Source organism: Coregonus lavaretus (assembly GCF_964263955.1).
Source record: "Coregonus lavaretus genome assembly, chromosome: 2".
Taxonomy (NCBI): domain Eukaryota; kingdom Metazoa; phylum Chordata; class Actinopteri; order Salmoniformes; family Salmonidae; genus Coregonus; species Coregonus lavaretus.
Window position 1 is genome coordinate 12,074 of NC_139989.1, and position 25,788 is coordinate 37,861.

Consider the following 25,788-nt stretch of genomic DNA (forward strand, 5'->3'; position numbering starts at 1 on the left):
TAGTACGTCAGTAGTGTATCTGTTAGTATATCAGTAGTGTATCTGTTACTATGTCAGTAGTGTATCTGTTAGTATATCAGTAGTGTATCTGTATCTGTTAGTATATCAGTAGTGTATCTGTTAGTATATCAGTGGTGTATCTGTATCTGTTAGTATATCAGTAGTATATATGTTAGTATATCAGTAGTGTATCTGTTAGTATGTCAGTAGTGTATCTGTTAGTATATCAGTAGTGTATCTGTTAGTATATCAGTAGTGTATCTGTTAGTATGTCAGTAGTGTATCTGTTAGTATATCAGTAGTGTATCTGCTAGTATATCAGTAGTGTATCTGTTAGTATATCAGTAGTGTATCTGTTAGTATATCATTTGTATATATGTTAGTATATCAGTAATGTATCTGTGAGTATATCAGTACTGTATATGTTAGTATGTCAGTAGTGTATCTGTTAGTATGTCAGTAGTGTATCTGTTAGTATATCAGTAGTGTATCTGTTAGTATATCAGTAGTGTATCTGTATCTGTTAGTATATCAGTAGTGTATCTGTTAGTATATCAGTAGTGTATCTGTATCTGTTAGTATATCAGTAGTATATATGTTAGTATATCAGTAGTGTATCTGTTAGTATGTCAGTAGTGTATCTGTTAGTATATCAGTAGTGTATCTGTTAGTATATCAGTAGTGTATCTGTTAGTATGTCAGTAGTGTATATGTTAGTATATCAGTAGTGTATCTGCTAGTATATCAGTAGTGTATCTGTTAGTATATCAGTAGTGTATCTGTTAGTATATCATTTGTATATCTGTTAGTATATCAGTAATGTATCTGTGAGTATATCAGTACTGTATATGTTAGTATGTCAGTAGTGTATCTGTTAGTATATCAGTAGTGTATCTGTTAGTATATCAGTAGTGTAACTGTTACTATGTCAGTAGTGTATATGTTAGTATATCAGTAGTGTATCTGTATCTGTTAGTATGTCAGTAGTGTATCTGTTAGTATATCAGTAGTGTATCTGTTACTATGTCAGTAGTGTATCTGTTAGTATCTCAGTAGTGTACCTGTCAGTATATCAGTAGTGTATCTGTTAGTACGTCAGTAGTGTATCTGTTAGTATATAAGTAGTGAATCTGTTACTATATCAGTAGTGTATCTGTTAGTATATCAGTGGTGTATCTGTATCTGTTAGTATATCAGTAGTGTATCTGTTAGTATATCAGTAGTGTATCTGTATATGTTAGTATATCAGTAGTGTATCTGTTTGTATGTCAGTAGTGTATCTGTTAGTATATCAGTAGTGTATCTGTTAGTATGTCAGTAGTGTATATGTTAGTATATCAGTAGTGTATTTGTTAGTATATCAGTAGTGTATCTGTTAGTATATCAGTAGTGTATCTGTTAGTATATCAGTAGTGTATCTGTTAGTATATCAGTAATGTATCTGTTAGTATATCAGTAGTGTATCTGTTAGTATGTCAGTATTGTATCTGTTAGTATATCAGTAGTGTATCTGTTAGTATATCAGTAGTGTATCTGTTACTATGTCAGTAGTGTATCTGTATCTGTTAGTATGTCAGTAGTGTATCTGTTAGTATATCAGTAGTGTATCTGTTAGTATATCAGTAGTGTATCTGTTAGTATGTCAGTAGTGTATCTGTTAGTATATCAGTAGTGTATCTGTTAGTATGTCAGTAGTGTATCTGTTAGTATGTCAGTAGTGTATCTGTTAGTATATCAGTAGTGTATCTGTTACTATGTCAGTAGTGTATCTGTTAGTATCTCAGTAGTGTACCTGTTAGTATATCAGTAGTGTATCTGTTACTATGTCAGTAGTGTATCTGTTAGTATCTCAGTAGTGTACCTGTTAGTATATCAGTAGTGTATCTGTTACTATGTCAGTAGTGTATCTGTATCTGTTAGTATGTCAGTAGTGTATCTGTTAGTATATCAGTAGTGTATCTGTTAGTATATCAGTAGTGTATCTGTTAGTATGTCAGTAGTGTATCTGTTAGTATATCAGTAGTGTATCTGTTAGTATGTCAGTAGTGTATCTGTTAGTATGTCAGTAGTGTATCTGTTAGTATATCAGTAGTGTATCTGTTACTATGTCAGTAGTGTATCTGTTAGTATCTCAGTAGTGTACCTGTTAGTATATCAGTAGTGTATCTGTTAGTACGTCAGTAGTGTATCTGTTAGTATATCAGTAGTGTATCTGTTACTATGTCAGTAGTGTATCTGTTAGTATATCAGTAGTGTATCTGTATCTGTTAGTATATCAGTAGTGTATCTGTTAGTATATCAGTGGTGTATCTGTATCTGTTAGTATATCAGTAGTATATATGTTAGTATATCAGTAGTGTATCTGTTAGTATGTCAGTAGTGTATCTGTTAGTATATCAGTAGTGTATCTGTTAGTATATCAGTAGTGTATCTGTTAGTATGTCAGTAGTGTATCTGTTAGTATATCAGTAGTGTATCTGCTAGTATATCAGTAGTGTATCTGTTAGTATATCAGTAGTGTATCTGTTAGTATATCATTTGTATATCTGTTAGTATATCAGTAATGTATCTGTGAGTATATCAGTACTGTATATGTTAGTATGTCAGTAGTGTATCTGTTAGTATATCAGTAGTGTATCTGTTAGTATATCAGTAGTGTAACTGTTACTATGTCAGCAGTGTATATGTTAGTATATCAGTAGTGTATCTGTATCTGTTAGTATGTCAGTAGGGTATCTGTTAGTATATCAGTAGTGTATCTGTTAGTATATCAGTAGTGTATCTGTTAGTATATCAGTAGTGTATCTGTTAGTATATCAGTAGTGTATCTGTTAGTATATCAGTAGTGTATATGTTAGTATATCAGTAGTGTATCTGTTAGTATGTCAGTAGTGTATCTGTTAGTATGTCAGTAGTGTATCTGTTAGTATATCAGTAGTGTATCTGTTAGTATGTCAGTAGTGTATCTGTTAGTATGTCAGTAGTGTATCTGTTAGTATATCAGTAGTGTATATGTTACAATGTCAGTAGTGTATCTGTTAGTATCTCAGTAGTGTACCTGTTAGTATATCAGTAGTGTATCTGTTAGTATATCAGTAGTGTATCTGTTAGTATATCAGTAGTGTATCTGTATCTGTTAGTATATCAGTAGTGTATCTGTTAGTATATCAGTAGTAAATCTGTTAGTATATCAGTAGTGTATCTGTTAGTATATCAGTAGTGTATCTGTATCTGTTAGTATGTCAGTAGTGTATCTGTTAGTATATCAGTAGTGTATATGTTAGTATATCAGTAGTGTAACTGTTACTATGTCAGTAGTGTATATGTTAGTATATCAGTAGTGTATCTGTATCTGTTAGTATGTCAGTAGGGTATCTGTTAGTATATCAGTAGTGTATCTGTTAGTATATCAGTAGTGTATCTGTTAGTATATCAGTAGTGTATCTGTTAGTATATCAGTAGTGTATCTGTTAGTATATCAGTAGTGTATATGTTAGTATATCAGTAGTGTATCTGTTAGTATGTCAGTAGTGTATCTGTTAGTATGTCAGTAGTGTATCTGTTAGTATATCAGTAGTGTATCTGTTAGTATGTCAGTAGTGTATCTGTTAGTATGTCAGTAGTGTATCTGTTAGTATATCAGTAGTGTATATGTTACAATGTCAGTAGTGTATCTGTTAGTATCTCAGTAGTGTACCTGTTAGTATATCAGTAGTGTATCTGTTAGTATATCAGTAGTGTATCTGTTAGTATATCAGTAGTGTATCTGTATCTGTTAGTATATCAGTAGTGTATCTGTTAGTATATCAGTAGTGTATCTGTTAGTATATCAGTAGTGTATCTGTTACTATGTCAGTAGTGTATATGTTACTATGTCAGTAGTGTATCTGTTAGTATGTCAGTAGTGTATCTGTTAGTATATCAGTAGTGTATCTGTTAATATGTCAGTAGTGTATCTGTTAGTATATCAGTAGTGTATCTGTATCTGTTAGTATATCAGTAGTGTATCTGTTAGTATGTCAGTAGTGTATCTGTTAGTATATCAGTACTGTATCTGTTAGTATATCAGTAGTGTATCTGTTAGTATATCAGTAGTGTATCTGTATCTGTTAGTATATCAGTAGTGTATCTGTTAGTATATCAGTAGTGTATCTGTTAGTATATCAGTAGTGTATCTGTTAGTATATCAGTAGTGTAACTGTTACTATGTCAGTAGTGTATCTGTTAGTATGTCAGTAGTGTATCTGTTAGTATATCAGTAGTGTATCTGTTAGTATATCAGTAGTGTATCTGTTAGTATGTCAGTAGTGTATCTGTTAGTATATCAGTAGTGTATCTGTATCTGTTAGTATATCAGTAGTGTATCTGTTAGTATATCAGTAGTGTATCTGCTAGTATATCAGTAGTGTATCTGTTAGTATATCATTAGTGTATCTGTTAGTATATCAGTAGTATATCTGTTAGTATATCAGTAGTGTATCTGTTAATATGTCAGTAGTGTATCTGTTAGTATATCAGTAGTGTATCTGTTAGTATATCAGTAGTGTGTCTGTTAGTATGTCAGTAGTGTATCTGTTAGTATATCAGTAGTGTATCTGTATCTGTTAGTAAATCAGTAGTGTATCTGTTAGTATATCGGTAGTGTATCTGTTAGTATATCAGTAGTGTATCTGTTAGCATGTCAGTAGTGTATCTGTTACTATGTCAGTAGTGTATCTGTTAGTATATCAGTAGTGTATCTGTTAGTATATCAGTAGTGTATCTGTTAGTATATCAGTAGTGTATCTGTTAGTATATCAGTAGTGTATATGTTAGTATATCAGTAGTGTATCTGTTGTATGTCAGTAGTGTATCTGTTAGTATGTCAGTAGTGTATCTGTTAGTATATCAGTAGTGTATCTGTTAGTATGTCAGTAGTGTATCTGTTAGTATGTCAGTAGTGTATCTGTTAGTATATCAGTAGTGTATATGTTACAATGTCAGTAGTGTATCTGTTAGTATCTCAGTAGTGTACCTGTTAGTATATCAGTAGTGTATCTGTTAGTATATCAGTAGTGTATCTGTTAGTAAATCAGTAGTGTATCTGTATCTGTTAGTATATCAGTAGTGTATCTGTTAGTATATCAGTAGTGTATCTGTTAGTATATCAGTAGTGTATCTGTTAGTATATCAGTAGTGTATCTGTTACTATGTCAGTAGTGTATATGTTACTATGTCAGTAGTGTATCTGTTAGTATGTCAGTAGTGTATCTGTTAGTATATCAGTAGTGTATCTGTTAATATGTCAGTAGTGTATCTGTTAGTATATCAGTAGTGTATCTGTATCTGTTAGTATATCAGTAGTGTATCTGTTAGTATGTCAGAAGTGTATCTGTTAGTATATCAGTACTGTATCTGTTAGTATATCAGTAGTGTATCTGTTAGTATATCAGTAGTGTATCTGTATCTGTTAGTATATCAGTAGTGTATCTGTTAGTATATCAGTAGTGTATCTGTTAGTATATCAGTAGTGTATCTGTTAGTATATCAGTAGTGTAACTGTTACTATGTCAGCAGTGTATCTGTTAGTATGTCAGTAGTGTATCTGTTAGTATATCAGTAGTGTATCTGTTAGTATATCAGTAGTGTATCTGTTAGTATGTCAGTAGTGTATCTGTTAGTATATCAGTAGTGTATCTGTATCTGTTAGTATATCAGTAGTGTATCTGTTAGTATATCAGTAGTGTATCTGCTAGTATATCAGTAGTGTATCTGTTAGTATATCATTAGTGTATCTGTTAGTATATCAGTAGTATATCTGTTAGTATATCAGTAGTGTATCTGTTAATATGTCAGTAGTGTATCTGTTAGTATATCAGTAGTGTATCTGTTAGTATATCAGTAGTGTGTCTGTTAGTATGTCAGTAGTGTATCTGTTAGTATATCAGTAGTGTATCTGTATCTGTTAGTAAATCAGTAGTGTATCTGTTAGTATATCGGTAGTGTATCTGTTAGTATATCAGTAGTGTATCTGTTAGCATGTCAGTAGTGTATCTGTTACTATGTCAGTAGTGTATCTGTTAGTATCTCAGTAGTGTACCTGTTAGTATATCAGTAGTGTATCTGTTAGTACGTCAGTAGTATATCTGTTAGTATATCAGTAGTGTATCTGTATCTGTTAGTATATCAGTAGTGTATCTGTTTGTATGTCAGTAGTGTATCTGTTAGTATATCAGTAGTGTATCTGTTAGTATATCAGTAGTGTATCTGTTAGTATATCAGTAGTGTATATGTTAGTATATCAGTAGTGTATATGTTAGTATATCAGTAATGTATCTGTTAGTATATCAGTAGTGTATATGTTAGTATGTCAGTAGTGTATCTGTTAGTATATCAGTAGTGTATCTGTTAGTATATCAGTAGTGTATATGTTACTATGTCAGTAGTGTATCTGTTAGTATATCAGTAGTGTATCTGTATCTGTTAGTATATCAGCAGTGTATCTGTTAGTATATCAGTAGTGTATCTGTTAGTATATCAGTAGTGTATCTGTTAGTATATCAGTAGTGTATCTGTTAATATGTCAGTAGTGTATCTGTTAGTATATCAGTAGTGTATCTGTTAGTATATCAGTAGTGTGTCTGTTAGTATGTCAGTAGTGTATCTGTTAGTATATCAGTAGTGTATCTGTATCTGTTAGTAAATCAGTAGTGTATCTGTTAGTATATCGGTAGTGTATCTGTTAGTATATCAGTAGTGTATCTGTTAGCATGTCAGTAGTGTATCTGTTACTATGTCAGTAGTGTATCTGTTAGTATATCAGTAGTGTATCTGTTAGTATATCAGTAGTGTATCTGTTAGTATATCAGTAGTGTATCTGTTAGTATATCAGTAGTGTATATGTTAGTATATCAGTAGTGTATCTGTTGTATGTCAGTAGTGTATCTGTTAGTATGTCAGTAGTGTATCTGTTAGTATATCAGTAGTGTATCTGTTAGTATATCAGTAGTGTATATGTTACAATGTCAGTAGTGTATCTGTTAGTATCTCAGTAGTGTACCTGTTAGTATATCAGTAGTGTATCTGTTAGTATATCAGTAGTGTATCTGTTAGTATATCAGTAGTGTATCTGTATCTGTTAGTATATCAGTAGTGTATATGTTAGTATATCAGTAGTGTATCTGTTAGTATATCAGTAGTGTATCTGTTACTATGTCAGTAGTGTATATGTTACTATGTCAGTAGTGTATCTGTTAGTATGTCAGTAGTGTATCTGTTAGTATATCAGTAGTGTATCTGTTAATATGTCAGTAGTGTATCTGTTAGTATATCAGTAGTGTATCTGTATCTGTTAGTATATCAGTAGTGTATCTGTTAGTATGTCAGTAGTGTATCTGTTAGTATATCAGTACTGTATCTGTTAGTATATCAGTAGTGTATCTGTTAGTATATCAGTAGTGTATCTGTATCTGTTAGTATATCAGTAGTGTATCTGTTAGTATATCAGTAGTGTATCTGTTAGTATATCAGTAGTGTATCTGTTAGTATATCAGTAGTGTAACTGTTACTATGTCAGCAGTGTATCTGTTAGTATGTCAGTAGTGTATCTGTTAGTATATCAGTAGTGTATCTGTTAGTATATCAGTAGTGTATCTGTTAGTATGTCAGTAGTGTATCTGTTAGTATATCAGTAGTGTATCTGTATCTGTTAGTATATCAGTAGTGTATCTGTTAGTATATCAGTAGTGTATCTGCTAGTATATCAGTAGTGTATCTGTTAGTATATCATTAGTGTATCTGTTAGTATATCAGTAGTATATCTGTTAGTATATCAGTAGTGTATCTGTTAATATGTCAGTAGTGTATCTGTTAGTATATCAGTAGTGTATCTGTTAGTATATCAGTAGTGTGTCTGTTAGTATGTCAGTAGTGTATCTGTTAGTATATCAGTAGTGTATCTGTATCTGTTAGTAAATCAGTAGTGTATCTGTTAGTATATCGGTAGTGTATCTGTTAGTATATCAGTAGTGTATCTGTTAGCATGTCAGTAGTGTATCTGTTACTATGTCAGTAGTGTATCTGTTAGTATCTCAGTAGTGTACCTGTTAGTATATCAGTAGTGTATCTGTTAGTACGTCAGTAGTATATCTGTTAGTATATCAGTAGTGTATCTGTATCTGTTAGTATATCAGTAGTGTATCTGTTTGTATGTCAGTAGTGTATCTGTTAGTATATCAGTAGTGTATCTGTTAGTATATCAGTAGTGTATCTGTTAGTATATCAGTAGTGTATATGTTAGTATATCAGTAGTGTATATGTTAGTATATCAGTAATGTATCTGTTAGTATATCAGTAGTGTATATGTTAGTATGTCAGTAGTGTATCTGTTAGTATATCAGTAGTGTATCTGTTAGTATATCAGTAGTGTATATGTTACTATGTCAGTAGTGTATCTGTTAGTATATCAGTAGTGTATCTGTATCTGTTAGTATATCAGCAGTGTATCTGTTAGTATATCAGTAGTGTATCTGTTAGTATATCAGTAGTGTATCTGTTAGTATATCAGTAGTGTATCTGTTAGTATATCAGTAGTGTATCTGTTAGTATATCAGTAGTGTATCTGTTAGTATATCAGTAGTGTATCTGTTAGTATGTCAGTAGTGTATATGTTAGTATGTCAGTAGTGTATCTGTTATTATATCAGTAGTGTATCTGTTAGTATGTCAGTAGTGTATCTGTTAGTATGTCAGTAGTGTATCTGTTAGTATATCAGTAGTGTATCTGTTACTATGTCAGTAGTGTATCTGTTAGTATCTCAGTAGTGTACCTGTTAGTATATCAGTAGTGTATCTGTTAGTACGTCAGTAGTGTATCTGTTAGTATGTCAGTAGTGTATCTGTTAGTATATCAGTAGTGTATCTGTTAGTATATCAGTAGTGTATCTGTTAGTATATCAGTAGTGTATCTGTTAGTATATCAGTAGTGTATCTGTTAGTATATCAGTAGTTTATCTGTTACTATGTCAGTAGTGTATCTGTTACTATGTCAGTAGTGTATCTGTTAGTATGTCAGTAGTGTATCTGTTAGTATATCAGTAGTGTATCTGTTAATATGTCAGTAGTGTATCTGTTAGTATATCAGTAGTGTATCTGTATCTGTTAGTATATCAGTAGTGTATCTGTTAGTATGTCAGTAGTGTATCTGTTAGTATATCAGTAGTGTATCTGTTAGTATATCAGTAGTGTATCTGTTAGTATATCAGTAGTGTATCTGTATCTGTTAGTATATCAGTAGTGTATCTGTTAGTATATCAGTAGTGTATCTGTTAGTATATCAGTAGTGTATCTGTTACTATGTCAGTAGTGTATCTGTTAGTATGTCAGTAGTGTATCTGTTAGTATGTCAGTAGTGTATCTGTTAGTATATCAGTAGTGTATCTGTTAGTATATCAGTAGTGTATCTGTTAGTATGTCAGTAGTGTATCTGTTAGTATATCAGTAGTGTATCTGTTAGTATGTCAGTAGTGTATCTGTTAGTATATCAGTAGTGTATCTGTATATGTTAGTATATCAGTAGTGTATCTGTTAGTATATCAGTAGTGTATCTGCTAGTATATCAGTAGTGTATCTGTTAGTATATCAGTAGTGTATCTGTTAGTATATCAGTAGTGTATCTGTTAGTATATCAGTAGTGTATCTGTTAGTATATCAGTAGTGTATCTGTTACTATGTCAGTAGTGTATCTGTTACTATGTCAGTAGTGTATCTGTTAGTATGTCAGTAGTGTATCTGTTAGTATATCAGTAGTGTATCTGTTAATATGTCAGTAGTGTATCTGTTAGTATATCAGTAGTGTATCTGTATCTGTTAGTATATCAGTAGTGTATCTGTTAGTATGTCAGTAGTGTATCTGTTAGTATATCAGTAGTGTATCTGTTAGTATATCAGTAGTGTATCTGTTAGTATATCAGTAGTGTATCTGTATCTGTTAGTATATCAGTAGTGTATCTGTTAGTATATCAGTAGTGTATCTGTTACTATGTCAGTAGTGTATCTGTTAGTATGTCAGTAGTGTATCTGTTAGTATGTCAGTAGTGTATCTGTTAGTATATCAGTAGTGTATCTGTTAGTATATCAGTAGTGTATCTGTTAGTATGTCAGTAGTGTATCTGTTAGTATATCAGTAGTGTATCTGTATCTGTTAGTATATCAGTAGTGTATCTGTTAGTATATCAGTAGTGTATCTGCTAGTATATCAGTAGTGTATCTGTTAGTATATCATTAGTGTATCTGTTAGTATATCAGTAGTATATCTGTTAGTATATCAGTAGTGTATTTGTTAATATGTCAGTAGTGTATCTGTTAGTATATCAGTAGTGTATCTGTTAGTATATCAGTAGTGTGTCTGTTAGTATGTCAGTAGTGTATCTGTTAGTATATCAGTAGTGTATATGTATCTGTTAGTAAATCAGTAGTGTATCTGTTAGTATATCGGTAGTGTATCTGTTAGTATATCAGTAGTGTATCTGTTAGCATGTCAGTAGTGTATCTGTTACTATGTCAGTAGTGTATCTGTTAGTATCTCAGTAGTGTACCTGTTAGTATATCAGTAGTGTATCTGTTAGTACGTCAGTAGTATATCTGTTAGTATATCAGTAGTGTATCTGTTACTATGTCAGTAGTGTATCTGTTAGTATATCAGTAGTGTATCTGTATCTGTTAGTATATCAGTAGTGTATCTGTTAGTATATCAGTAGTGTATCTGTATCTGTTAGTATATCAGTAGTGTATCTGTTAGTATATCAGTAGTGTATCTGTATCTGTTAGTATATCAGTAGTGTATCTGTTTGTATGTCAGTAGTGTATCTGTTAGTATGTCAGTAGTGTATCTGTTAGTATATCAGTAGTGTATCTGTTAGTATATCAGTAGTGTATCTGTTAGTATTTCAGTAGTGTATCTGTTAGTATATCAGTAGTGTATCTGTTAGTATGTCAGTAGTGTATCTGTTAGTATATCAGTAGTGTATCTGTTAGTATATCAGTAGTGTATCTGTTAGTATATCAGTAGTGTATCTGTTAGTATATCAGTAGTGTATCTGTTAGTATATCAGTAGTGTATCTGTTACTATGTCAGTAGTGTATCTGTTAGTATGTCAGTAGTGTATCTGTTAGTATGTCAGTAGTGTATCTGTTAGTATATCAGTAGTGTATCTGTATATGTTAGTATATCAGTAGTGTATCTGTTAGTATATCAGTAGTGTATCTGCTAGTATATCAGTAGTGTATCTGTTAGTATATCAGTAGTGTATCTGTTAGTATATCAGTAGTGTATCTGTTAGTATATCAGTAGTGTATCTGTTAGTATATCAGTAGTGTATCTGTATCTGTTAGTATATCAGTAGTGTATCTGTTAGTATGTCAGTAGTGTATCTGTTAGTATATCAGTAGTGTATCTGTTAGTATATCAGTAGTGTATCTGTTAGTATATCAGTAGTGTATCTGTATCTGTTAGTATATCAGTAGTGTATCTGTTAGTATATCAGTAGTGTATCTGTTACTATGTCAGTAGTGTATCTGTTAGTATGTCAGTAGTGTATCTGTTAGTATGTCAGTAGTGTATCTGTTAGTATATCAGTAGTGTATCTGTTAGTATATCAGTAGTGTATCTGTTAGTATGTCAGTAGTGTATCTGTTAGTATATCAGTAGTGTATCTGTATCTGTTAGTATATCAGTAGTGTATCTGTTAGTATATCAGTAGTGTATCTGCTAGTATATCAGTAGTGTATCTGTTAGTATATCATTAGTGTATCTGTTAGTATATCAGTAGTATATCTGTTAGTATATCAGTAGTGTATTTGTTAATATGTCAGTAGTGTATCTGTTAGTATATCAGTAGTGTATCTGTTAGTATATCAGTAGTGTGTCTGTTAGTATGTCAGTAGTGTATCTGTTAGTATATCAGTAGTGTATATGTATCTGTTAGTAAATCAGTAGTGTATCTGTTAGTATATCGGTAGTGTATCTGTTAGTATATCAGTAGTGTATCTGTTAGCATGTCAGTAGTGTATCTGTTACTATGTCAGTAGTGTATCTGTTAGTATCTCAGTAGTGTACCTGTTAGTATATCAGTAGTGTATCTGTTAGTACGTCAGTAGTATATCTGTTAGTATATCAGTAGTGTATCTGTTACTATGTCAGTAGTGTATCTGTTAGTATATCAGTAGTGTATCTGTATCTGTTAGTATATCAGTAGTGTATCTGTTAGTATATCAGTAGTGTATCTGTATCTGTTAGTATATCAGTAGTGTATCTGTTAGTATATCAGTAGTGTATCTGTATCTGTTAGTATATCAGTAGTGTATCTGTTTGTATGTCAGTAGTGTATCTGTTAGTATGTCAGTAGTGTATCTGTTAGTATGTCAGTAGTGTATCTGTTAGTATATCAGTAGTGTATCTGTTAGTATATCAGTAGTGTATCTGTTAGTATTTCAGTAGTGTATCTGTTAGTATGTCAGTAGTGTATCTGTTAGTATATCAGTAGTGTATCTGTTAGTATATCAGTAGTGTATCTGTATCTGTTAGTATATCAGTAGTGTATCTGTTAGTATATCAGTAGTGTATCTGTTAGTATATCAGTAGTGTATCTGTTACTATGTCAGTAGTGTATCTGTTAGTATGTCAGTAGTGTATCTGTTAGTATATCAGTAGTGTATCTGTTAGTATATCAGTAGTGTATCTGTATCTGTTAGTATATCAGTAGTGTATCTGTTAGTATATCAGTAGTGTATCTGTTAGTATATCAGTAGTGTATCTGTTACTATGTCAGTAGTGTATCTGTTAGTATGTCAGTAGTGTATCTGTTAGTATGTCAGTAGTGTATCTGTTAGTATATCAGTAGTGTATCTGTTAGTATATCAGTAGTGTATCTGTTAGTATGTCAGTAGTGTATCTGTTAGTATATCAGTAGTGTATCTGTTAGTATGTCAGTAGTGTATCTGTTAGTATATCAGTAGTGTATCTGTATATGTTAGTATATCAGTAGTGTATCTGTTAGTATATCAGTAGTGTATCTGCTAGTATATCAATAGTGTATCTGTTAGTATATCAGTAGTGTATCTGTTAGTATATCAGTAGTGTATCTGTTAGTATATCAGTAGTGTATCTGTTAGTATATCAGTAGTGTATCTGTTAGTATATCAGTAGTGTATCTGTTACTATGTCAGTAGTGTATCTGTTACTATGTCAGTAGTGTATCTGTTAGTATGTCAGTAGTGTATCTGTTAGTATATCAGTAGTGTATCTGTTAATATGTCAGTAGTGTATCTGTTAGTATATCAGTAGTGTATCTGTATCTGTTAGTATATCAGTAGTGTATCTGTTAGTATGTCAGTAGTGTATCTGTTAGTATATCAGTAGTGTATCTGTTAGTATATCAGTAGTGTATCTGTTAGTATATCAGTAGTGTATCTGTATCTGTTAGTATATCAGTAGTGTATCTGTTAGTATATCAGTAGTGTATCTGTTACTATGTCAGTAGTGTATCTGTTAGTATGTCAGTAGTGTATCTGTTAGTATGTCAGTAGTGTATCTGTTAGTATATCAGTAGTGTATCTGTTAGTATATCAGTAGTGTATCTGTTAGTATGTCAGTAGTGTATCTGTTAGTATATCAGTAGTGTATCTGTATCTGTTAGTATATCAGTAGTGTATCTGTTAGTATATCAGTAGTGTATCTGCTAGTATATCAGTAGTGTATCTGTTAGTATATCATTAGTGTATCTGTTAGTATATCAGTAGTATATCTGTTAGTATATCAGTAGTGTATTTGTTAATATGTCAGTAGTGTATCTGTTAGTATATCAGTAGTGTATCTGTTAGTATATCAGTAGTGTGTCTGTTAGTATGTCAGTAGTGTATCTGTTAGTATATCAGTAGTGTATATGTATCTGTTAGTAAATCAGTAGTGTATCTGTTAGTATATCGGTAGTGTATCTGTTAGTATATCAGTAGTGTATCTGTTAGCATGTCAGTAGTGTATCTGTTACTATGTCAGTAGTGTATCTGTTAGTATCTCAGTAGTGTACCTGTTAGTATATCAGTGGTGTATCTGTTAGTACGTCAGTAGTATATCTGTTAGTATATCAGTAGTGTATCTGTTACTATGTCAGTAGTGTATCTGTTAGTATATCAGTAGTGTATCTGTATCTGTTAGTATATCAGTAGTGTATCTGTTAGTATATCAGTAGTGTATCTGTATCTGTTAGTATATCAGTAGTGTATCTGTTAGTATATCAGTAGTGTATCTGTATCTGTTAGTATATCAGTAGTGTATCTGTTTGTATGTCAGTAGTGTATCTGTTAGTATATCAGTAGTGTATCTGTTAGTATATCAGTAGTGTATCTGTTAGTATATCAGCAGTGTATATGTTAGTATATCAGTAATGTATCTGTTAGTATATCAGTAGTGTATATGTTAGTATGTCAGTAGTGTATCTGTTAGTATATCAGTAGTGTATCTGTTAGTATATCAGTAGTGTATATGTTACTATGTCAGTAGTGTATCTGTTAGTATATCAGTAGTGTATCTGTATCTGTTAGTATATCAGCAGTGTATCTGTTAGTGTATCAGTAGTGTATCTGTTAGTATATCAGTAGTGTATCTGTTAGTATATCAGTAGTGTATCTGTTAGTATATCAGTAGTGTATCTGTTAGTATATCAGTAGTGTATCTGTTAGTATATCAGTAGTGTATCTGTTAGTATGTCAGTAGTGTATCTGTTAGTATGTCAGTAGTGTATCTGTTATTATATCAGTAGTGTATCTGTTAGTATGTCAGTAGTGTATCTGTTAGTATGTCAGTAGTGTATCTGTTAGTATATCAGCAGTGTATCTGTTACTATGTCAGTAGTGTATCTGTTAGTATCTCAGTAGTGTACTTGTTAGTATATCAGTAGTGTATCTGTTAGTACGTCAGTAGTGTATCTGTTAGTATATCAGTAGTGTATCTGTTACTATATCAGTAGTGTATCTGTTAGTATATCAGTAGTGTATCTGTATCTGTTAGTATATCAGTAGTGTATCTGTTAGTATATCAGTAGTGTATCTGTATATGGTGGTATATCAGTAGTGTATCTGTTTGTATGTCAGTAGTGTATCTGTTAGTATATCAGTAGTGTATCTGTTAGTATGTCAGTAGTGTATCTGTTAGTATATCAGTAGTGTATCTGTTAGTATATCAGTAGTGTATATGTTACTATGTCAGTAGTGTATCTGTTAGTATATCAGTAGTGTATCTGTATCTGTTAGTATATCAGTAGTGTATCTGTTAGTATATCAGTAGTGTATCTGTTAGTATATCAGTAGTGTATCTGTTAGTATATCAGTAGTGTATCTGTTAGTATATCAGTAGTGTATCTGTTAGTATATCAGTAGTGTATCTGTTAGTATATCAGTAGTGTATCTGTTAGTATGTCAGTAGTGTATCTGTTAGTATGTCAGTAGTGTATCTGTTATTATATCAGTAGTGTATCTGTTAGTATGTCAGTAGTGTATCTGTTAGTATGTCAGTAGTGTATCTGTTAGTATATAAGTAGTGTATCTGTTACTATATCAGTAGTGTATCTGTTAGTATATCAGTGGTGTATCTGTTAGTATATCAGTAGTGTATCTGTTAGTATATCAGTAGTGTATCTGTTAGTATGTCAGTAGTGTATCTGTTAGTATGTCAGTAGTGTATCTGTATCTGTTAGTATATCAGTAGTGTATTTGTTAGTATATCAGTAGTGTATCTGCTAGTATATCAGTAGTGTATCTGTTAGTATATCATTATTGTATCTGTTAGTATATCAGTAGTATATCTGTTAGTATATCAGTAGTGTATCTGTTAATATGTCAGTAGTGTATCTGTTAGTATATCAGTAGTGTATCTGTTAGTATATCAGTAGTGTATCTGTTAGTATGTCAGTAGTGTATCTGTTAGTATATCAGTAGTGTATCTGTATCTGTTAGTAAATCAGTAGTGTATCTGTTAGTATATTGGTAGTGTATCTGTTAGTATATCAGTAGTGTATCTGTTAGCATGTCAGTAGTGTATATGTTACTATGTCAGTAGTGTATCTGTTAGTATCTCAGTAGTGTACCTGTTAGTATATCAGTAGTGTATCTGTTAGTACGTCAGTAGTATATCTGTTAGTATATCAGTAGTGTATCTGTTACTATGTCAGTAGTGTATCTGTTAGTATATCAGTAGTGTATCTGTATCTGTTAGTATATCAGTAGTGTATCTGTTAGTTTATCAGTAGTGTATCTGTATCTGTTAGTATATCAGTAGTGTATCTGTTAGTATATCAGTAGTGTATCTGTATCTGTTAGTATATCAGTAGTGTATCTGTTTGTATGTCAGTAGTGTATCTGTTAGTATATCAGTAGTGTATCTGTTAGTATATCAGTAGTGTATCTGTTAGTATATCAGTAGTGTATATGTTAGTATATCAGTAGTGTATATGTTAGTATATCAGTAATGTATCTGTTAGTATATCAGTAGTGTATATGTTAGTATGTCAGTAGTGTATCTGTTAGTATATCAGTAGTGTATCTGTTAGTATATCAGTAGTGTATATGTTACTATGTCAGTAGTGTATCTGTTAGTATATCAGTAGTGTATCTGTATCTGTTAGTATATCAGTAGTGTATCTGTTAGTATATCAGTAGTGTATCTGTTAGTATATCAGTAGTGTATCTGTTAGTATATCAGTAGTGTATCTGTTAGTATATCAGTAGTGTATCTGTTAGTATATCAGTAGTGTATCTGTTAGTGTGTCAGTAGTGTATCTGTTAGTATGTCAGTAGTGTATCTGTTATTATATCAGTAGTGTATCTGTTAGTATGTCAGTAGTGTATCTGTTAGTATGTCAGTAGTGTATCTGTTAGTATATAAGTAGTGTATCTGTTACTATATCAGTAGTGTATCTGTTACTATATCAGTAGTGTATCTGTTAGTATATCAGTGGTGTATCTGTATCTGTTAGTATATCAGTAGTGTATCTGTTAGTATTACATTTACATTTACATTTTAGTCATTTAGCAGACGCTCTTATCCAGAGCGACTTACAGGAGCAATTAGGGTTAAGTGCCTTGCTCAAGGGCACATTTACGTCATTTAGCAGACGCTCTTATCCAGAGCGACTCACCAATTGGTGCGTTCACCCTATAGCCAGTGGGATAACCACTTTACAAGAAGGATTACTTTATCCTATCCCAGGTATTCCTTAAAGAGGTGGGGTTTCAAATGCCTCCGGAAGGTGGTGAGTGACTCCGCTGTCCTGGCGTCGTGAGGGAGCTTGTTCCACCATTGGGGTGCCAGAGCAGCGAACAGTTTTGACTGGGCTGAGCGGGAACTATGCTTCCGCAGAGGAAGGGGAGCCAGCAGGCCAGAGGTGGATGAACGCAATGCCCTCGTTTGGGTGTAGGGACTGATCAGAGCCCGAAGGTACAGAGGTGCCGTTCCCCTCACTGCTCCATAGGCAAGCACCATGGTCTTGTAGCGGATGCGAGCTTCAACTGGAAGCCAGTGGAGTGTGCGGAGGAGGGGGGTGACGTGAGAGAACTTGGGAAGGTTGAACACCAGACGGGCTGCGGCATTCTGGATGAGTTGTAGGGGTTTAATGGCACAGGCAGGGAGGCCAGCCAACAGCGAGTTGCAGTAGTCCAGACGGGAGATGACAAGTGCCTGGATTAGGACCTGTGCCGCTTCCTGTGTAAGGCAGGGTCGTACTCTCCGAATGTTGTAGAGCATGAACCTGCAGGAGCGGGTCACCGCCTTGATGTTGGCGGAGAACGACAGGGTGTTGTCCAGGGTCACGCCTAGGCTCTTCGCACTCTGGGAGGAGGACACAGCGGAGTTGTCAACCGTGATGGCGAGATCATGGAACGGGCAGTCCTTCCCCGGGAGGAAGAGCAGCTCCGTCTTGCCAGGGTTCAGCTTGAGGTGGTGATCCGTCATCCATACTGATATGTCTGCCAGACATGCAGAGATGCGATTCGCCACCTGGTTATCAGAAGGGGGAAAGGAGAAGATTAGTTGTGTATCGTCAGCGTAGCAATGATAGGAGAGGCCATGTGAGGATATGACAGAGCCAAGTGACTTGGTGTATAGGGAGAAAAGGAGAGGGCCTAGGACTGAGCCCTGGGGGACACCAGTGGTGAGAGCACGTGGTGCGGAGACAGCTTCTCGCCACGCCACTTGGTAGGAGCGACCGGTCAGGTAGGACGCAATCCAGGAGTGAGCCGCGCCGGAGATGCCCAGCTCGGAGAGGGTGGAGAGGAGGATCTGATGGTTCACAGTATCAAAGGCAGCAGACAGGTCTAGAAGGACAAGAGCAGAGGAGAGAGAGTTAGCTTTAGCAGTGCGGAGAGCCTCCGTGACACAGAGAAGAGCAGTCTCAGTTGAATGACCAGTCCTGAAACCTGACTGGTTTGGATCAAGAAGGTCATTCTGAGAGAGATAGCAAGAGAGTTGGCTAAAGACGGCACGCTCAATAGTTTTGGAAAGAAAAGAAAGAAGGGATACTGGTCTGTAGTTGTTGACATCAGTGGGATCGAGTGTTGGTTTCTTGAGAAGGGGAGCAACTCTCGCTCTCTTGAAGACGGAAGGGACATGGCCAGCGGTCAAGGATGAGTTGATCAGCGAGGTGAGGTAGGGGAGAAGGTCACCGGAGATGGTCTGGAGAAGAGAGGAGGGGATGGGGTCAAGCGGGCAGGTTGTTGGGCGGCCTGCAGTCACAAGTCGCAGGATTTTATCTGGAGAGAGAGGGGAGAAAGAAGTCAAAGCATAGGGTAGGGCAGTGTGAGTAGGACCAGCAGTGTCATTAGACTTAACAAACGAGGATCGAATGTCGTCAACCTTCTTTTCAAAGTGGTTGACGAAGTCATCCACAGAGAGAGAGGAGGGGGGGGCGGGGGGGGGAGGATTCAGGAGGGAGGAAAATGTGGCAAAGAGCTTCCTAGGGTTAGAGGCAGATGCTTGGAATTTAGAGTGGTAGAAAGTGGCCTTAGCAGCAGAAACAGATGAAGAAAATGTAGAGAGGAGGGAGTGAAAAGATGCCAGGTCGGCAGGGAGTTTAGTTTTCTTCCATTTCCGCTCCGCTGCCCGGAGCTCTGTTCTGTGAGCTCGCAATGAGTCATCAAGCCACGGAGCTGGAGGGGAGGACCGAGCCGGCCGGGAGGATAGGGGACACAGAGAGTCAAAGGATGCAGAAAGGGAGGAGAGGAGGGTTGAGGAGGCAGAATCAGGAGATTGGAGGGAGAAGGATTGAGCAGAGGGAAGAGATGATAGGATGGAAGAGGAGAGAGTAGTGGGAGAGAGAGAGCGAAGGTTGCGGCGGCGCATTACCATCTGTGTAGGGGCAGAGTGAGTAGTGTGGGAGGAGAGCGAGAGAGAAAAGGAAACAAAGTAGTGGTCGGAGACATGGAGGGGAGTTGCAGTGAGATTAGTAGAAGAGCAGCATCTAGTAAAGATGAGGTCAAGCGTATTGCCTGCCTTGTGAGTAGGGGGGGACGGTGAGAGGGTGAGGTCAAAAGAGGAGAGAAGTGGAAAGAAGGAGGCAGAGAGAAATGAGTCAAATGTGGACATAGGGAGGTTGAAATCCCCCAAAACTGTGAGGGGTGAGCCATCCTCAGGAAAGGAACTTATCAAGGCGTCAAGCTCATTGATGAACTCTCCAAGGGAACCTGGAGGGCGATAGATGACAAGGATATTAAGCTTAAATGGGCTAGTGACTGTGACAGCATGGAATTCAAATGAGGAGATAGACAGATGGGTTAGGGGAAAAATTGAGAATGTCCACTTGGGAGAGATGAGGATTCCTGTGCCACCACCCCTCTGACCAGATGCTCTCGGGGTATGCGAGCACAAAGATATTGTATTTAGCTACCACAGCCTGCTGGTAGTGTTGGCTAGCTAGCAATGGCTACTGTGTTGACTTTGTTTGAAAAACGGCGTCGCTGTGAGCGAATGTAGCTGGCTAAAAGGATATTGTTTTTAGTTGCTACCGTTGCTAATAGCAACTCGCCAGCTAATCCAGGAGGTGAGTTAGCGAGCTAGCTTCGTGCTACATCCGGCACCGCCGAATACAAAAGTAACCTACAATAACTACACAACAGCTACCCGCAACAGCCCACGATGCCTACCTATACACATGGTCAGATGAGGAGAGAGCAGTAGGAGTAGCAGTGTTTTCAGTGGTAATCCATGTTTCCGTCAGCGCCAGGAAGTCGAGGGACTGGAGATTAGCATAGGCTGGGATGAAGTCAGCTTTGTTGGCAGCAGAACGGCAGTTCCAGAGGCTGCCTGAGACCTGGAACTCCAGGTGTGGGGTGCGTGCAGGGACCACCAGGTTAGAGAGGCAGCAGCCACGCGGTGTGGGGCGTTTGTGTAGCCTGTGCGGAGAGGAGAGAACAGGGATAGGCAGAGGCATAGTTGACAGGCTGCAACAGATGGCTACAATAATGCAGAGGAGATCGGGATGAAATGAACTGAACATCAGGGAAAGGAGAGAGCAGGCCTCCCTCACCAAAAAAATAAATAAATATATAACTCTCCCAACTTCCACCTCAGAAACTATAATTGTTTCACTGAACCACCCGAATAAAACTCTCCCAACTTCCACTTTAGAAATTAGAATTGTTGTAAGCTACAGCAGACTGTTATCAGTAGCTGTAATTAAGTACAGCAGCTACCAACCACCTAACGTTAATGCCTCGGATGAGGTTAGAAAAACAGCTGAATGGTAGCAGCTAGCTGGCTCAATCACAGGTACTCTCAAGCATGAAATAACATTGGAAACAGCTAACCACAGTTGCTAAAAGTTACCGGTAGCTACCCTCTAGCTAGCTAGCTTTGTTGGTCCAGGTAGTGGGTAAGCTAGCCTCGTGCTTCGCCTGGGCTCCGCCGAATAAAAATCCTTACCTACAATAATTACCTACAATAATAACCTACAATAACTACCGGAGTAAGCTACCTATAATACCAAACTACAATACCTACCTACAATCTAAATACATGGTTTAAGCTTAACTCAACACCATATAAGAAGCCAAGCTTACCTTTCATAACGCAGCAATGATTAAACGTTGGGTAGCTAGCACAAAGATATTGTATTTAGCTACCACAGCCTGCTGGTAGTGTTGGCTAGCTAGCAATGGCTACTGTGTTGACTTTGTTTGAAAAACGGCGTCGCTGTGAGCGAATGTAGCTGGCTAAAAGGATATTGTTTTTAGTTGCTACCGTTGCTAATAGCAACTCGCCAGCTAATCCAGGAGGTGAGTTAGCGAGCTAGCTTCGTGCTACATCCGGCACCGCCGAATACAAAAGTAACCTACAATAACTACACAACAGCTACCCGCAACAGCCCACGATGCCTACCTATACACATGGTCAGATGAGGAGAGAGCAGTAGGAGTAGCAGTGTTTTCAGTGGTAATCCATGTTTCCGTCAGCGCCAGGAAGTCGAGGGACTGGAGATTAGCATAGGCTGGGATGAAGTCAGCTTTGTTGGCAGCAGAACGGCAGTTCCAGAGGCTGCCTGAGACCTGGAACTCCAGGTGTGGGGTGCGTGCAGGGACCACCAGGTTAGAGAGGCAGCAGCCACGCGGTGTGGGGCGTTTGTGTAGCCTGTGCGGAGAGGAGAGAACAGGGATAGGCAGAGGCATAGTTGACAGGCTGCAACAGATGGCTACAATAATGCAGAGGAGATCGGGATGAAATGAACTGAACATCAGGGAAAGGAGAGAGCAGGCCTCCCTCACCAAAAAAATAAATAAATATATAACTCTCCCAACTTCCACCTCAGAAACTATAATTGTTTCACTGAACCACCCGAATAAAACTCTCCCAACTTCCACTTTAGAAATTAGAATTGTTGTAAGCTACAGCAGACTGTTATCAGTAGCTGTAATTAAGTACAGCAGCTACCAACCACCTAACGTTAATGCCTCGGATGAGGTTAGAAAAACAGCTGAATGGTAGCAGCTAGCTGGCTCAATCACAGGTACTCTCAAGCATGAAATAACATTGGAAACAGCTAACCACAGTTGCTAAAAGTTACCGGTAGCTACCCTCTAGCTAGCTAGCTTTGTTGGTCCAGGTAGTGGGTAAGCTAGCCTCGTGCTTCGCCTGGGCTCCGCCGAATAAAAATCCTTACCTACAATAATTACCTACAATAATAACCTACAATAACTACCGGAGTAAGCTACCTATAATACCAAACTACAATACCTACCTACAATCTAAATACATGGTTTAAGCTTAACTCAACACCATATAAGAAGCCAAGCTTACCTTTCATAACGCAGCAATGATTAAACGTTGGGTAGCTAGCACAAAGATATTGTATTTAGCTACCACAGCCTGCTGGTAGTGTTGGCTAGCTAGCAATGGCTACTGTGTTGACTTTGTTTGAAAAACGGCGTCGCTGTGAGCGAATGTAGCTGGCTAAAAGGATATTGTTTTTAGTTGCTACCGTTGCTAATAGCAAATCGCCAGCTAATCCAGGAGGTGAGTTAGCGAGCTAGCTTCGTGCTACATCCGGCACCGCCGAATACAAAAGTAACCTACAATAACTACACAACAGCTACCCGCAACAGCCCACGATGCCTACCTATACACATGGTCAGATGAGGAGAGAGCAGTAGGAGTAGCAGTGTTTTCAGTGGTAATCCATGTTTCCGTCAGCGCCAGGAAGTCGAGGGACTGGAGATTAGCATAGGCTGGGATGAAGTCAGCTTTGTTGGCAGCAGAACGGCAGTTCCAGAGGCTGCCTGAGACCTGGAACTCCAGGTGTGGGGTGCGTGCAGGGACCACCAGGTTAGAGAGGCAGCAGCCACGCGGTGTGGGGCGTTTGTGTAGCCTGTGCGGAGAGGAGAGAACAGGGATAGGCAGAGGCATAGTTGACAGGCTGCAACAGATGGCTACAATAATGCAGAGGAGATCGGGATGAAATGAACTGAACATCAGGGAAAGGAGAGAGCAGGCCTCCCTCACCAAAAAAATAAATAAATATATAACTCTCCCAACTTCCACCTCAGAAACTATAATTGTTTCACTGAACCACCCGAATAAAACTCTCCCAACTTCCACTTTAGAAATTAGAATTGTTGTAAGCTACAGCAGACTGTTATCAGTAGCTGTAATTAAGTACAGCAGCTACCAACCACCTAACGTTAATGCCTCGGATGAGGTTAGAAAAACAGCTGAATGGTAGCAGCTAGCTGGCTCAATCACAGGTACTCTCAAGCATGAAATAACATTGGAAACAGCTAACCACAGTTGCTAAAAGTTACCGGTAGCTACCCTCTAGCTAGCTAGCTTTGTTGGTCCAGGTAGTGGGTAAGCTAGCCTCGTGCTTCGCCTGGGCTCCGCCGAATAAAAATCCTTACCTACAATAATTACCTACAATAATAACCTACAATAACTACCGGAGTAAGCTACCTATAATACCAAACTACAATACCTACCTACAATCTAAATACATGGTTTAAGCTTAACTCAACACCATATAAGAAGCCAAGCTTACCTTTCATAACGCAGCAATGATTAAACGTTGGGTAGCTAGCACAAAGATATTGTATTTAGCTACCACAGCCTGCTGGTAGTGTTGGCTAGCTAGCAATGGCTACTGTGTTGACTTTGTTTGAAAAACGGCGTCGCTGTGAGCGAATGTAGCTGGCTAAAAGGATATTGTTTTTAGTTGCTACCGTTGCTAATAGCAACTCGCCAGCTAATCCAGGAGGTGAGTTAGCGAGCTAGCTTCGTGCTACATCCGGCACCGCCGAATACAAAAGTAACCTACAATAACTACACAACAGCTACCCGCAACAGCCCACGATGCCTACCTATACTACTTAATAATATACAGCCCACGATGCCTACCTATAGTACCTAACTACAATCTAAATACATAGTTTAAGCCTTACTCGACAAAGCCCAAGCTATGTATAAAGGCAAACTGGCAGACTGCAATCAGTAGCCGAAATTAGGTACAGCAGCTACCGACCACCTAACGTTAATGATAATGAGGTTAGAAAAAACAGCTGAAGGTGGCAGCTAGCTGGCTCAATTACAGGTACTCTTAAGCATGAAATAACATTGGAAACAGCTAACCACTGTTGCTAAAAGTTACCGGTAGCTACCCTCTAGCTAGCTAGCTTTGTTGGTCCAGGTAGTGGGTAAGCTAGCCTCGTGCTTCGCCTGGGCTCCGCCGAATAAAAATCCTTACCTACAATAATTACCTACAATAATAACCTACAATAACTACCGGAGTAAGCTACCTATAATACCAAACTACAATACCTACCTACAATCTAAATACATGGTTTAAGCTTAACTCAACACCATATAAGAAGCCAAGCTTACCTTTCATAACGCAGCAATGATTAAACGTTGGGTAGCTAGCACAAAGATATTGTATTTAGCTACCACAGCCTGCTGGTAGTGTTGGCTAGCTAGCAATGGCTACTGTGTTGACTTTGTTTGAAAAACGGCGTCGCTGTGAGCAAATGTAGCTGGCTAAAAGGATATTGTTTTTAGTTGCTACCGTTGCTAATAGCAACTCGCCAGCTAATCCAGGAGGTGAGTTAGCGAGCTAGCTTCGTGCTACATCAGTAGTGTATCTGTATATGTTAGTATATCAGTAGTGTATCTGTTTGTATGTCAGTAGTGTATCTGTTAGTATATCAGTAGTGTATCTGTTAGTATGTCAGTAGTGTATCTGTTAGTATATCAGTAGTGTATTTGTTAGTATATCAGTAGTGTATCTGTTAGTATATCAGTAATGTATCTGTTAGTATATCAGTAGTGTATATGTTAGTATGTCAGTATTGTATCTGTTAGTATATCAGTAGTGTATCTGTTAGTATATCAGTAGTGTATCTGTTACTATGTCAGTAGTGTATCTGTTAGTATATCAGTAGTGTATCTGTATCTGTTAGTATGTCAGTAGTGTATCTGTTAGTATATCAGTAGTGTATCTGTTAGTATATCAGTAGTGTATCTGTTAGTATATCGGTAGTGTATCTGTTAGTATATCAGTAGTGTATCTGTTAGTATGTCAGTAGTGTATCTGTTAGTATGTCAGTAGTGTATCTGTTAGTATATCAGTAGTGTATCTGTTAGTATATCAGTATAGTATCTGTATCTGTTAGTATATCAGTAGTGTATCTGTTAGTATATCAGTAGTGTATCTGTATCTGTTAGTATATCAGTAGTATATATGTTAGTATATCAGTAGTGTATCTGTTAGTATGTCAGTAGTGTATCTGTTAGTATATCAGTAGTGTATCTGTTAGTATATCAGTAGTGTATCTGTTAGTATGTCAGTAGTGTATATGTTAGTATATCAGTAGTGTATCTGCTAGTATATCAGTAGTGTATCTGTTAGTATATCAGTAGTGTATCTGTTAGTATATCATTTGTATATCTGTTAGTATATCAGTAATGTATCTGTGAGTATATCAGTACTGTATATGTTAGTATGTCAGTAGTGTATCTGTTAGTATATCAGTAGTGTATCTGTTAGTATATCAGTAGTGTAACTGTTACTATGTCAGTAGTGTATATGTTAGTATATCAGTAGTGTATCTGTATCTGTTAGTATGTCAGTAGTGTATCTGTTAGTATATCAGTAGTGTTTCTGTTAGTATATCAGTAGTGTATCTGTTAGTATATCAGTAGTGTATCTGTTAGTATATCAGTAGTGTATCTGTTAGTATATCAGTAGTGTATCTGTTAGTATATCAGTAGTGTATCTGTTAGTAT